This window comes from Tachypleus tridentatus, chromosome 9 (assembly GCF_004210375.1).
Source record: "Tachypleus tridentatus isolate NWPU-2018 chromosome 9, ASM421037v1, whole genome shotgun sequence".
NCBI classification, from domain to species: Eukaryota; Metazoa; Arthropoda; class Merostomata; order Xiphosura; family Limulidae; genus Tachypleus; species Tachypleus tridentatus.
This window is the reverse complement of record NC_134833.1, coordinates 139,621,692-139,636,869: the sequence shown is the minus strand read 5'-3', so window position 1 is coordinate 139,636,869 and position 15,178 is coordinate 139,621,692. Positions and strand designations below refer to the sequence as shown.

Sequence of the window (15,178 nt, the reverse complement as noted above, 5' to 3'; positions counted from 1 at the left end):
GATTCCGTTCAGGTTGAAAATGTCTCTTCAAATCTATGAATATAAATTTTGCGTTTCACTGAGTGTGTCAGTAACTCTTAAAAAAACAAGCATACAGTTGAAAATTTTTAAACTAAACGTTTGCCATACGCTGCTTTAATAATCCCAAATCCTTGTTTAAATATTTGATTAAATATTTTAAAAACATCTGGCCGTATTGGAAATCAACAACGTAACTGAGGTAACAATGGACATTCAATAATATGAAAGGTAAAAGGCACCCAATTTGTAGTTTGTATAATTATTATTAGCATACCACTGATAAGTACTTTATTTTTTTTTACCGTATTCCACAGAAGAAAAAAATGCTGCGTGACGTCACTAGTGCTACATTCACCAAAATGTAATTAAATGGTTCTTGGGGGACACTTAACCTTTAGACCAAGTTTTCGATCACGTTCAAATGATATAGAAGAATACTACTGTCGTGAGGGGAATGAATGAAAAGTAATACATATTTATACTGTGTTAATTTCTGGATTGTCGTAACATGCGCAGTTATACGGGTTATGTAATACTGAAGTTTAGGTTCTTACATGTACATGCTTATTAACTTGAGAGAAATGTTTCAAATGATTTGTCTTTTCAACTACATGTGTCAAATATTCTAAACGAAAATTGACGAGTTAATTGCTGTTATTCAGTGGGGGGGGGGGGGAGGTGAGTTGCTTCGCCTGTATTTCATTCCACTGTTTAATTTTCAGATTTATTGCACTAAATACCAACAATTAAGTGCAATGAAAGTAGAAAATCCCTAGAGGTCGCTGAAGTATTTCCACTCTCGACTAACGTAAATAGTCCGTTGTATTTTTTACACCAACTGACTTAATATAATATACACTAATTACACTTAAATGAATCAGAAGGTTAAGTTCCACTACAGCCAGTCTGTCCTAAGACACCTTCACCGTTACGTAGTAGGATTACGTATATCTCAGGACTTGAACATTTTGTTTGTTTGTAATTAACCACACGGATACACAATGAGTTATCTGTGTTCTTCCCATCATGGGTATTAAAACCCGGATTCTAATGTTGTAAGTTCGCAGACATACTGGTGTGTCACTGAGGTGGGGCTTGAAAATAAAACGTGTGCCAATAGCATACTCTGTAAGTCTCAGAAGCAAGACCTCCATGCTGTTGTGCGATTTACAAAAAAGAACTCGAACTTTAACCCATGGGACCGATTTTAGCCCGATAGTCACTGTGTTGGGCTGTGCAGTTCCAGCGTTCGCAGTCTGTTACTGTTGAAAGAATAAAAAAGTGCGTTCTATGGCATGGGTGTTCGCAGAAATTCTTCCGGGGGAAGGGAGGGAGGAAAGTAATGCAAAACTGTGAATTATTTTAAGTTGGCACCATAGTATGACATTCAAAATCCTACTATTATATTGTATACTAGTAGCCCTAAAGTTTGCCTTGAGAACTATTAACTAACTGCCCTTCATCTATATCAATTCAAAAGTATTGGCGGACGTCCAACGAGGGTAAATCACGAGTTGCTTTGTGCGAACATTCGAAATCAAATAAACGTCTAACTACTTCACCATGTTGTGTGGTTGGGTTTATAGGTACATGTTTACATGTGTGCGTCGGGCTATAGAACCTACACGTATACTAACCCTTTTTTCGCTGTATTCTTGCTGATACATAGTTTCCTTGGCGAAGGGTATATTACATCAGAAAAAGTCAAAGTCACAAGTTTACTGACGGTTATATGTAGTGTATCTCACCCGACAAGTTCGCATGACTACTGCATATGGTAATGTGCCTTCACAAAAGTTATGGGATGAATCCGGGGACTTTTTCTGATAATCACTATTTTATTCTCGTATCTGAAGTGACACGATCTGGTGGTAGCGCCTTGATTCGTAACCTGTGGGTCGCCAGTTCGAATCTAGTCACCGAAAATGCGTTACCTTTAACCCCTGGGTACGTGTGTTGTCACGTAACAGTCAACCCCACCTTTGTTTGTAAAGAGTAGCCAAAAAGTTAACGGTGGATGGTGTTGGATAGTTACCTTCCTTTCAGTCTATCATATATAAAGTAGGGACGGCTAACTCAAGTATCCCTCGAGTAGCTTTACACGAGACCTGGCATGGCCAGGTGGTTAGGGCGCTTGGCTAGGCTCGCTTTGCCCTTACAGTTGTGGGGGCGTTATAAGGTGACTGTCATACCCGTTATTTGTTGGCCAAAGAGTAGCCCAAGACTTGGTAGTGTGTGGTAATAACTAGATGTCTTCCCTCTAGTCTTACACTGCTATATTAGGGACGGCTAGCGCAGATAGCCCTCGTGTAGCTTTGCACGAAATTCAAAACAAACAAAAAGAAAAACTTGGGCAGTTGTATACTAGTTTAGGTCTGATAAACGAATGAAAATACGATCATTATGCTTTATTCAATTATACAAGAGGAATCCCTCCCTATCAGGCGAGAAAAAATAATCCAATCAGTAAATGACAGAGAAGACCCAAGATTCATCAGAAATCAGTTTCGAATACTGCGTACCTGTAAAGTGCGTTCTGCACGTATTGATGCCAACACGAATAAACTACGTAGCCGAAGGCAGTAGGCCTTAAAATATGACGCAAGTGATTTTTTTAAAAGCCACTAAATAATGAATGAAAATGACGTAACAAAACAAAAGAACCCAAACAACCTGATTGAGTCGCTTTGAAAATAGGTAACAAATTCCGCAATATAATAAGATAAATCAGCTTCAGTAAAGGTGTTAAAGTTCCTTCATTATTTACCCCTTTGTCATTGTGCGGGCTTATAACGCTGGAATTTTGGTTTCGATACCAGTGAAGAGAAGAGAACGTATGGGCCATTGTGTATCTTTATGCTTAAAAACAAACAAACATTCGTTGTTTTAACAGAACTAAAATAAATATCCAGCAAGAAACTAAATTTGTTCAGTACGCTAACGGTAAATACGGTTGTTAACAATATGTGTACAAGTCACCAAGTTAAACAAATTTTTGTTGTATGTAGTACAGTGTTCGTAAATAAAGTAAACACACACGTTTTCTGCTCAAGCGCAGAAGTATAAGCCAAAACGCGCGATATAATGCACTCATAAGAGTGAATTAAAATTTGCTTTTGTCAGAAACATTCTGCCATGGAGAACGTATATTGACTCTGTTCTCAAAGTCAACAAAAATACTCCATTATTTCATGTGGCGATAAGATTTTTTGTCGTAATCTATTTTGAGTAATTTTCTGTGACATTCAACAGAAGAACCACTCTATTGTGTCATTCGGTGATGAAAGTTTACGTCAACAATATAAGGAATTTGCTGTCTGAGAGATTTGCTCCAATACTCAACAGTTATCCCAGTTCTTAAGCCTACTATACAATAAAAAGCTAACTTTTATGACATTTTCATCACAGTCAGTGAAGTATCGTTAGAATGATTCTGAGGGTTAAAATTAACGTCAAGTATATTACTATCACTGCATAAATCTGCAAGAAATATTCTAGGGTTAACATAAACGTCAAGTATATTGCTTTCACTGTATATACCTGTAAGAAGATTTTAACACAAACGTCAAATCTTTAATGTAGAAATTTCTTCACTAATCTGTGTGCTCTGGATTACAACAAACAAAATACCTCAAAAACAGACCAACTTAGTGTTTTATTGATAAGTATATTTACGTTACACAGGGAAGCTCGGGGTATACTTAGAGAAGGGTTTTTCAAGTTGTTAAGTGTGTCGCGAGAGTTTCATCAAACAACGAATAATTACGAACATTAAAAAAAACACTGTATAAAAATATTTCAGGTGGCAGCAGGGGTGCTGCGTAAATAAAAGTAAATAGGTTAGGGAGTCATCAGCGAAAAAAAATAGTTTGAAAATAACAGAGTTAGGTCACGACCTTTTGTTCAGAAAAAAGAACGAAATATGTCAATGACGTAAGCGTAAGATAAATCAATTACTAAACAAGTTCTGTACGATTCTACAGGCATTGGTCGCTTTTACTCGGATAGAATAGATATATTTACATGAGTGTATGTGTTGTCTGTTTCAACGTAATTGATATAGTGAGCCAAAAACAGGTTACGTTCATTTAGAGATTTCAGTGATAGAGTAACATTAGTAGGTCAGCCGAACAGACCTATGCGATAGTTGCTAATATCATCAATTATAAATCTAATCCAACGACGTGATATTACATTTCTGTCACATTCGCTTCAGAGTTTGGAAAGATCATGGATACGTGAAATGATATACAAAAACTGTCTCAAGCGAGTCACATAAAAGTACTTGATCTGTTAAAAATAAATAAATAAAATAATTTGGGAAAATGGACCAACGTGTATATACTTAAAATGGAGAAGTAAAACGTTTCTGGTTACCTGAGATTACACCGAATTTAACAACGCAGTAGAATATTTATGTACTAAAGCTGAAACATGAAGAGTGATAAATAACATTTTCTAGGCTTAACACAGTTCGTTACTGAACTGTTCAGAAACTTCTAATTCAAAAATGTACTAAAAGCTATTAATATTAACTTCTGAGGTAAGCAAAAAATCAAGATAGATCAGAACCTGGTAATTAGCTAATTAGATATAATGTTCCAACTAAACTACTTATTGTGACTATAATGCAATGCTTCATCAGTGGAATTGCTAAACTTTGAGGATGCTAGATGTGAGAATATTGCTATAATTTTGGGATGAAGGATGTTTGAAACTGTGACGTGAAATACGAACCTGTGTGAATGAAAAGAACATTCACTACTGAATCTGTCTGTTAGTCTTAACATTACGAGACTTTGGGAAGTCGAAAAATACCCTGCCACGCCCCTGGTCTACGCATAACGTCATACTGTTAACAACATCCAGCATAAGGAATCAAACAACGGGTGGTTTGGTTTGAATTTCGCGCAAAGCTACATGAGTGCTATCCGCACTAGCCACCTCTATTTTCGCAGTAAAAGACTAGAAGGAAGGCAGCTAGCTAGTCATCACCACCTACCGCAAACTCCTGGGCTACAGTTTTACCAAGAAATAATGGGATTGACCGTCACTTATAATGTCCCCACATCTCAAAGGGCGAACATGTTTGATGGGAGGTGGATTCGTACCCCCGATTCTCAGATTATGAGTTGAACGCTTTAACCACCTGGCCATGCAATACTCCTAACAAACATTGTGCGAAAACGCTTAAGTGACATAAGACACTGATAAGTAAGTTACGAGTAGGGGTAACTGGTGATGTTAGTATTATGTGTGACTTACATGTTGTCAAGAGCAACAAATGATGTGGCACGAAACCTTTTCTGAAGTACTATCTTCTAGGCCCGGCATGGCCAGATGAGTTAAGGCGTTCGACTCGTAATCTGAGGATCGCGGGTTCGAATCCCGGTCGCACCAAACATGCTCACCCTTTAAGCCGTGGGGACGTTATTATGTGATGGTCAATCCAACTATTCGTTGGTAAAGGAGTAGCCCAAGAGTTGGCGATGGGTGGTGATGACTAGCTGAGTTCCCTCTAGTCTTACACTGCTAAATTAGGGACAGCTAGCACAGATAACCCTCGAGTTACTTTGCGCAAAATTAAAAAACAAACAAATAAACTAGCTTTTAACTTCGGCTTTTTAAGTGCTTCTGTTTCAACTACTTTCGCTGTTTTTTTTATTATAGCTTAACTATGGTAATACGATGTTTTCCTGCATAGCAATCGTCTATGTCTATTAACCATTAACCAGGTTTATTTCTCAACGTTTTAAAGTTACTTCTAATCACTTGAACAAACAAATTATTTGATTAAGAGAGAACATACAGACAGACGGGCGTGAAGACAGATATACAGGTGAATAAAATAAAGTTTTAGGTCAAAATATAGATAAGATTGACAACTGACCTCGAGTGCATTTTAACAGATAACAACTCTACAACAACCGGAACAAACCGGTTTAAATTAGGCGTATAAATTATCAATGTTAGAACAATGGCAAATACAGCAATATTCACGTGGTATAGTAGACTACATTCTTTTTGGTTTTCTTTTTACTGGGAAAAACTGTTTAAAAGAAAAGGATTTGAACCTAAGCTGATATCAGTTTAATAAAGTACATACAATAAGGACCTCTTGAACATTACTTTCTTTCGTAGAGAAGTGAAGTAAGTGACTTGTGTAAAAAAAACAAAAAAAACAGGCTTCCTATCTTCCATCCTTCCGCTGCGTCAGACGTGAGGGATCACATAGAGGTTTCTCAACTCCAAGTTCAAAGATAACAAACTAGAATATTTCCTACAGTTCACTTTTCCTAAACTACGACGTGACACACTCGCGCCGCTATGACGTCGTGATTGAACGTGATGTCTGATGCTCGGCTGAGTTCGGCACGTGCTATCGATCTCAACATTCTCTTTGTGGATTTTCCATAACGATATATAGATCCTGTGTTTTCAAGGGAGGCTCTTATATTAACAATACTTTTTTAAAAAGACATATGTACTGTGTTTTCAAGAAATACTATTTTATTACCTTAACAATGTGGGTTTTTCAATAAACGGACACTGTTTCCAAGGAAGACTATTCCATTAAACGTATGCTGTTGTTTTTCTCCAAGTACATACAATGTACAACTATGCAGACTGCTACCTTATTAATACCAACTTCAACATCCATGGAAACACGTAGCACAAATAAATGTCTCCTATTCTGGCAATATGGTTCCCCTGTAAGTTTTTGTTTCTACCTATAAAATAATTTAGAGTAAGACTACAGAGAATCTACGTAACATACACAACCACCGAGCAAGAAGTTAACCTTGTATCATAACCTGAACGTAGTTAGTTGTAACTTTTACTAACGCCTTTGTTTGTTTCGGATATTCGAAAAAAACCACATAAAGGCTATTAACGTTAGTCGTTCACAAGTTGGAACTGATGGACTAAAAGCAGGGCGGAGTAACTAGTCAACAGTATCAATTCTTGGATTACTCTAACCAAGTATTGGGATATGAACGTCACTTTTATACCGAGAGTAAGAACGATTTATTTTTCGAAAACGGGATACAAAGCATGGGTCCTTGGGTCCACAACCTGGCACGCTAACCACTAGGCTACGCTCGGATCTCACTTGAGCACCAACGTGCTAGAGAGGTTTAAGATGTGTGTCAATATTTCATTATATAAATGAAGAAAAAACTTGCACGAGTTAATTATAATGCAGTAACTGGACCATTTTCTAAACCATTTATTATTATGTGTTTAAAATCATAAGAGAAATAATAATAATATCCTGCCATAATCAGAGGGAAAACTTTATCTTATGTTTTATATCTACACAAACTTGCAGGAAGGAAGAGACACGTAAGTGTAATATATCGTAATCCTTCAAGATATTAATGTGTAACGATGATATTTGAAGGTATGAATTTTTCCAAAAGGTGAAAAGGCACTCAGTACAAACTGAATATGTACCTTTATCCTATATCAGCAATAGTGTTATCCAGCCACTTTACCGAAAGTCGGACGTTTTTAATTTTTAGGCTTGACTTATGTAAATTTTATGAGAACTAAAAACCACTTTATTGGTACTATTACTGATCCAGTTTGGTACATGGGTTAAGTGTTAAATAAACACTTTATTATGAAGATGACAAACATAATTAGAGTACAAATCACAATGTGGTAAAATACATGCTGATAAAACAGGTATATGTAGAAGAATAGCTCGTACATTAGTTTATTTGTCCCCACTCTACGTAAGACCCTTCTGTCTTTAGCCTACATTAGTGTGAAATTTTAATCAATTATGGAACTTAAAGAGATGTTGTTCGCTGTTCGCCCTTCAGATGTAAAGAAATATTAAGAAAATTAGAGGTTTTGACTTACCTTGTATATAACAATAGAGTAAATCAGGACCCTTGACTCACCCGGTATACAACAACAAAGTAAATCAGGACTCTCGACTCACCCTGTATACAAGAACAGAGTAAATCAGGACTCTCGACTCACCCTGTATACAAGAACAGAGTAAATAAGGACTCTCGGCTCACCCTGTATACAAGAACAGAGTAAATCAGGACTCTTGGCTCACCCTGTATACAAGAACAGAGTAAATCAGGACTCTTGGCTCACCCTGTATACAAGAACAGAGTAAATCAGGACTCTTGGCTCACCCTGTATACAAGAACAGAGTAAATCAGGACTCTTGACTCACCCTGTATACAAGAACAGAGTAAATCAGGACTCTTGACTCACCCTGTATACAAGAACAGAGTAAATCAGGACTCTTGACTCACCCTGTATACAAGAACAGAGTAAATCAGGACTCTTGACTCACCCTGTATACAAGAACAGAGTAAATCAGGACTCTTGACTCACCCTGTATACAAGAACAGAGTAAATCAGGACTCTTGACTCACCCTGTATACAAGAACAGAGTAAATCAGGACTCTTGACTCACGTATAGCATTACTAATTATTTTCCTTAGATTTTTCTAAGACTAACCAAAATCTAGTTTTTTAGCATTGATTTCTTTAGTTTGCTACTATATTTTAATTAATTAACATTTTTTAAAGTTTTAGTTTGGTTGTTGCTGAGTTCAAAACTTACAATGGGCTGTCTGTGCTCTCTCTATCCATTAGGGTTATCGAAACTCGTATTTCAGTGTCATAAGCCTACAAATTATCGCTGAGCTACGGAGGAGAGACCATTGTCTTAAATCTAAAAAAAAAGCAAAAAGAAATCCACATTACAAATGAACGTTATATTTACTTTCATACAAGAAAAAATTTGATAACTTGTTTAACTTGTAGTTGAATATGAAATTCCTTTTAGCTTTTTGCTGCTTTTTTTTTGTTTCTAACTGTTAATAGAAGTTCTAACAACTATTCTGGAGTATGAATAAAAAATCTTTTTTTTCCTTAGTCTTTCCTTTCTTGCCACAAAAGTAAACTTAAAATAGCAAAATGTGCCTTTTTATCCTTTCCAAATTGAAGTGAGCCATTCTTTTTATTTCCGTTCTTCTGAACACGTGGCACAGCCTCCTGAACGTGACAGTCTTACTTGTTATGCGTTCTAAAGAAAAGCACGCCATTTTGCTTGTCTAATACGTGTGAGCGTTCACATTTCTTCAAGATTTAGCTCTAACTCCCCTGAGAAAGAATAAGCGCTAACGGACGCGTTGTCTATTGTAAGAAACTTCGAATTCATAACTTTTATGAAGAAATTGTGGTTTAAGAACACGAAATGATGTAAGCACCAGACTTTAATATAGATCCACGATCTCCTATTATGTCACTAATGTGAAGCCTTAATAAAGAAACAAAGGTCCATTCTTATTATGTGGTTTATATATCTTTATATTCAGCCAAACAAAGATGTAGTTTAAATCTAGTAAGGCACAGTTTGAGCCAATTAAACGCTTCCAGTTTGACTTAAAACTGACGTTAACAAAGGCTGCCTTTTATATTTTAAAATGTCAGGTTTAGTTTTAAATGTTCCGAGAAGACAAATTAAAACACGAAACGTTTAAGTATTCGATAAGTGGCAAAGATAATTTTTTAAATAGTATAATAACCCTCTGTAGAAGCCCCTTGACAATAAAACTTATGGTAAGACGACTTTTACACTCTAGATAAATATAAAAGAATACAATTTTATTTAAATCAGCTTTATGTACATTAACCCTAAAGAAGCCGCAAAGGCAAAACGTTGATTTCGACGGAAATATATTCTTTTATATTTACCTAGAATGTAAAGGTCATCTTATCTTAACTTTTAACAAAATGTTTAAATCCCTCCAGCGTGCACTATACATTTTGAAAAACAACAATGAATTTCCGTGACAATAAATGTACAACAATGAATATTCTTGTCCCTAGAATTATTGATAGAATTGTATAGAATCCATCGATACACTTTTGTAAATTGTTTGTGGATCCATAATTTTCCTTGTTAAAAATAACCTACGAATCCCAAACACAAAATGTAAACAAAAAATTCCCTTTGATATATTGCAATTAATCCCAGGTTCGTTGACGAAAGTCTGCGTGTGAGCGGGGGCCCAGGGTCCCGATAGAATGAAATCTGGTTATACCATAAAACACTTTAACGCTAAAACTTCATACTTTTTGGGTTTTATTTGCACATAGACGCTTCACACATTAAAAATAATTGAAATAATAATTTGAGTTGTAATTTATATATATATATATATATGTTTCTTTGTTAACATTTTCACGCTTATACTTTGAGCTGAAAACTGCTGTTGATAGATTTTGTTTTGTTTGTAAGCTCTTTGCTGTCCTAATTTAGTTTTCTTTTTTTAAATAAGTATTTTAAGATATTCACAAAGAGAGAGAGAAAGGGACCAGTGCTGGGTCTCGATGGTCCTGATTAGTCCCACTAATCACTACTAATTCTATTCAAAATACTTTATCCATTTCAATATTTGAGTTTTTTAACGGAGAAAACACAACATTATTCAGTATCATAACATATGTTGAGTCCATTCATTAACATGAAAGGCATAAAAATAAGTCGATAATTTGAGGACCTAAAATGATGTAACTACGCGCGAAAATTATAAACAAACAACACAGAAAGTGGTTTTTGTTGTTAGCTCTTTCACTGCGAAGTCCAGTGTGCAGATAGCCCTCGAGTAGCTATGCGCAAAATTCAAAAACGAAACAACTTCACTGCCAGTTTAGTTGTGTTAAATATTAAGAAACGTATAAACGATAAATATTTGCTTAAGTAGAAAAGTCAGAAATATTTTAAATAATTAAAAAGCTATATAACTATATTCACACAAGGATAAAACCACAAATATTCACACACCTAGAAAATTGAAGAATTCACACAAATGAAACTAAACATTCACTAACTAAAACTGTACGAATATAAATCAATATTCACACAACAAAAACAGTGAACGACAAAAGTTCACAAATATCATCTAGAGATAAACGAAATAGCATTACGAGTATCACGATAACTTAAACCATAAACAGTAACTAAATTATAAACATCTAAACAGCCAGAACCTCAAAAACAAGAAAAAGTTATTACTTTCTTATGTTTTGTGTGTGTATTTCTTATAGCAAAGTCACATCGGGCTACCTCCCGAGTCCACCGAGGGAAATCGAACCCCTGATTTTAGCGTTGTAAATCCGTAAACTTACCGCAGTACTAGCGGGAGACTTTTCTTCTGTTATTTCCGATCGGGTGATTTTTTAAACGTCCTGTAAAACAACAGCAAAGAAAGAGTAAGTATTTAGATAAAAAAAAACCAGCGAAACATTAAAACATTCGCTTCTCAGCCTATAGTTACGATGATCTCATATCACGTGCACACTAGAGGTGCCTAACTCTGTTAATGTATCCGTTATTGCAATGGGAAATCAAAGAGATGACTGTTATTCAATATCAACTAATTCTGACACACCACAGTTGCCTTTGTTTTGATGACTCAACAACGAAACATATTCTACGGAGACAGAGAGAAAGATGTAAATATATATGAGCTGGCTAAATGTTTACACAGATAAAGATAAATGCGTATATATGTGTGCGTTGGCTGACTACATGTTCACACAAGTATACAGCTGTATGTGGGAGATCAAGACACACACCAGTGTGTCGTGCGGTCAAAACAGACTGCAGGACTTATCCTGTGTTACTAACAGGAACTATAGTTTAGAGATTTTCCACCTCCTGTAGCTGGGACTTTGGGATTACAAACTAACACATATTTTCACTAGATATGCTTTATCTGACTCTTACTTCATATACCAAATTTCAAAACAATCCATTACAAAATACCCGAGATACAACATCTCCAATTTTGATTGAGCTTCTTTTAACATTTTCTTCGCATCAAAAGTACTGAAACTTTGTTTGACAGAAAAAAAAACTTAATTTAAATTGCTTTACTCAGATTGGTACAATCATAGATCCTTTCAACCTACAATTAAGAGTCTCAATGGTGTAAATGTTAGTCATTCGTTCGTTCTTTGGAATTTCACACAGAGCTACTCGAGGGCTATCTGTGCTAGCCGTCCCTAATTTAGCAGTGTAAGACTAGAGGGAAGGCAGCTAGTCATCACCACCAACCGCCAACTCTTGGGCTACTCTTTTACCAACGAAAAGTGGGATTGATCGTAACATTATAACGCCCCCACGGCTGGGAGGGCGAGCATGTTTAGCGCGACGCGGACGCGAACCCGCGACCCTCGGATTACGAGTCGCACTCACCTTACGCGCTAGGCCATGCCAGGCCCAAATGTTAGTCACCTGTGCAAAGTTATTCAACAGAAACAACTCAAGCGATAACTAATAAAGTTGTTATACATATGCTGGATACGTTTCACACGTGTTATCTTATTACTCTTTATGTTTTTGAAGCTTACAAACTTTAGTAGCTACTCTATTCATCTCCAAACCACATTACAAATTTCATAGCTCAGTCAATCCAGCACTTACTAAAATCACACGTTTTTATTTTCTTTCTCTTTATAATGCTATAAAAACAGCATATATTATTAACACTTAAATTTTCTTTATTCCTAAGAACATTAGAAAATGGAAGCAGAATTTTACAAAACTAAAACTAAAAACTACAATGCACGTTCTTCTAGTAGCATAGTACACTAAATTACGCCATAAGAAATATCAATATATATAAAAGTCAAGTGTCTGTCGTTCAGTCAGTCACGTTCGATTTCTCCGAAGTTAGTGAGTTATACAATTCCAATTCCACATTTTGTTCCCTTTAATAATTTCCTCTTTTGATTGGCCATTCCTATTTTACTTTAATCTAATCGCTAACATAGACGTAACTAGCTTTGTCTGTTATATAAAAACCTGTCAAAGACGGAGTTCCCATGACCAGATTAGGCATGGCGTTATGTAAGCGGTACCACATCATCCACATCATTATGATGTCAAGCTAGATAGGATCTGAATAGGAAATTCCGGAAGGTTCCTATGAAAAATAATACAAAACGTAACGGAAATCTATGTTTGATAATTATTACGAAAAGAAGTCTTTGTTAAAGGAGACTACAGATAAGAATTATCTGTAATAAAAATGGCAACCGGAACAATAACAGGTGTGTATGTAATCATATAGTCACTGTATGTTGTAATCTTTTATCCAAAGGCACCAATATGTAGCATGTTTGCTTAGTTATATGTAGTGCCTTCAGAAGCAATATGTAGAATGATCCTGAGAAAAGAAGTTTTATATTTCTTTTATTTATTTCTTATGTGTATTGCCAGTTTTATATAGAATAGTTTTGGTTTCCCGTCCTTTTTAACTAGTGGGCTTTTACATCAGTCAGTATATATATCGTAATAGTTAGTACCTTACATTAACACAGAGAGGCGTGTTACATTCACAGGATAACACTTTCATTACATAAGTAACAGCAACGTTGTAACGCACTCGGGTTTCGCTGTTGTATTTCGACGTCACACATCATTTCAATTCTATCAGTTTTGTTTCGTACACGTTAGTAGTTTGTTTGTTGTTAAACGCAAAGTTGTACAACCATGCTTGTCGCAAGGATCGAGTCCAGAGTTTCATTGTTATAAGCTCTCAAGCCTATTGCTGAGCCACTGGGGGTGGGGATAGTAGCTGGTATAGCGTGTATTCAACGAAATTGATGTTTCAACAGCTAATTTCACAGATTGAATATGTTGTTGGCATAAAAAAATATTTGCGTAAATATGTTGTACCTATATATATCTCAGGACTGCTGCTATGGTTATTAACACCTTTACTAACCAAGCAGAGAAAAACGTTTAGGCCTTCTTAAGTCATCTTCAGGTTAGTAAAGAGTTAATGTTGTACCTTAATAAAATATAAAGCTCGTTTCAAAACTGGCCTTGATGCGATGTTAGATTGCTGATCTAATGCTCTTAAAACTGTAATAAGTTCTTCAGATATTACTTGTGAGTCCATACACTCACAGTACGCCTTAGGACTAAGCAGTAGCTGTGATAAAATCTCTCACTACGGGATGAGAGAGTGGCGAAGGTAATTTTGTGAATTTGTGATTCTCAGAAGAATCTACACAACCATACAGTTGACCCCTATTGCGTACCACATTTATCCATTGTACAATTTACGTTAATTTTATTTATTTATTTATTAGTGCCGAATACTACGAATCCCCAAGCCAGCTCTGCCTGTATTACAAATGTGTATCAGTGTACTCGTTTTTTTTTTTTTTTTATCATTTGATGTAATTCTTCCAAATATTTACATTCAACGTTCTTTCAAAATATTAAAAACTTGTCGAAATAGCAAGTAAGAAATATTTCTTTATTTATAAATGAAACTGATCCGGCATGGTCAGGTAGGTTAAGACGTTCGACTCGTAATCTGAGGGTTCCGGTTCGAATCCCCGTCGCACCAAACATGTGCGCTCTTACAGCCGTGGGGGCGTTATAATGTGACGGTCAATCCCACTATTCATTGGTAAAAGAATAGCTCAAGAGTTGGCGGTGGGTGGTGATGACTAGCTGCCTTCCCTCCAGTCTTACACTACTAAATTAGGGACGGCTAGCGCAGATAGCCCTTGAGAAGCTTTGCACGAAATAAAAAAACAACAACAAACAAAACAAATATAAATGAAACTTGTATGCATTCGGGAGGCAAAAATAAAATAAAAAACACGATAAAACAACACAACTTACAATCAATTACGTGGTATTTATTATCTGCGGCGACTTAAGTGCATTGTTTAAAATTAATTACTCGGGGTCGGAAAAGTTTTGATGATACTTATATTTTGATAGAAAAAATATAACAACAGCCATTGCCATTTTGTCAACAAGTATTCTCTTATCTAGTCGACTTGGACACGAATCCTTTTTATATGTTAAATACAACATCAGCTATGATTTTTACTGACGTAATCATGACGTCATGAGAGTAAACCAAAGGCAGGCATAAAGCGAATATGTTTCGGTGTAATGAGATCACCAAATGGAATCGGCAAGTTACAGACTTTCTACTTAAGAACAGTATAATATAAAAGGTCAAATTATATACCTTCTTAACATGTTTCACTAGATGGACGCGTAATTTAATAAAAACGCTTCTTAACCCTAAAATTACCAGTGGGTCAACATAGTTTTCTATACTATATTCATTCAACAAAT

At 35.8% G+C, this 15,178-nt stretch overlaps 1 protein-coding gene across 5 annotated transcripts in view; it reads right to left on the bottom strand.

Moving 5' to 3' along the window:
• The window catches only part of LOC143226513 (uncharacterized), a 181,747-nt gene that overhangs the window by 108,781 nt on the left and 57,788 nt on the right, over window positions 1-15,178 (bottom strand). Inside the window, exons 1-2 of one of the 5 annotated variants that reach the window (XM_076457545.1) lie at window positions 11,191-11,650; window positions 8,618-8,728 (exon numbers count right to left, since the gene is read on the bottom strand). The exons of 1 other annotated variant lie outside the window; for it this stretch is intronic. The gene's annotated coding sequence lies outside the window, so the exon portion shown is untranslated. Of the gene's footprint in view, window positions 1-8,617; window positions 8,729-11,077; window positions 11,651-15,178 lie in introns of those variants that run through there. 3 more of the 5 variants (XM_076457546.1, XM_076457544.1, XM_076457547.1) reach the window with 3 other exon arrangements.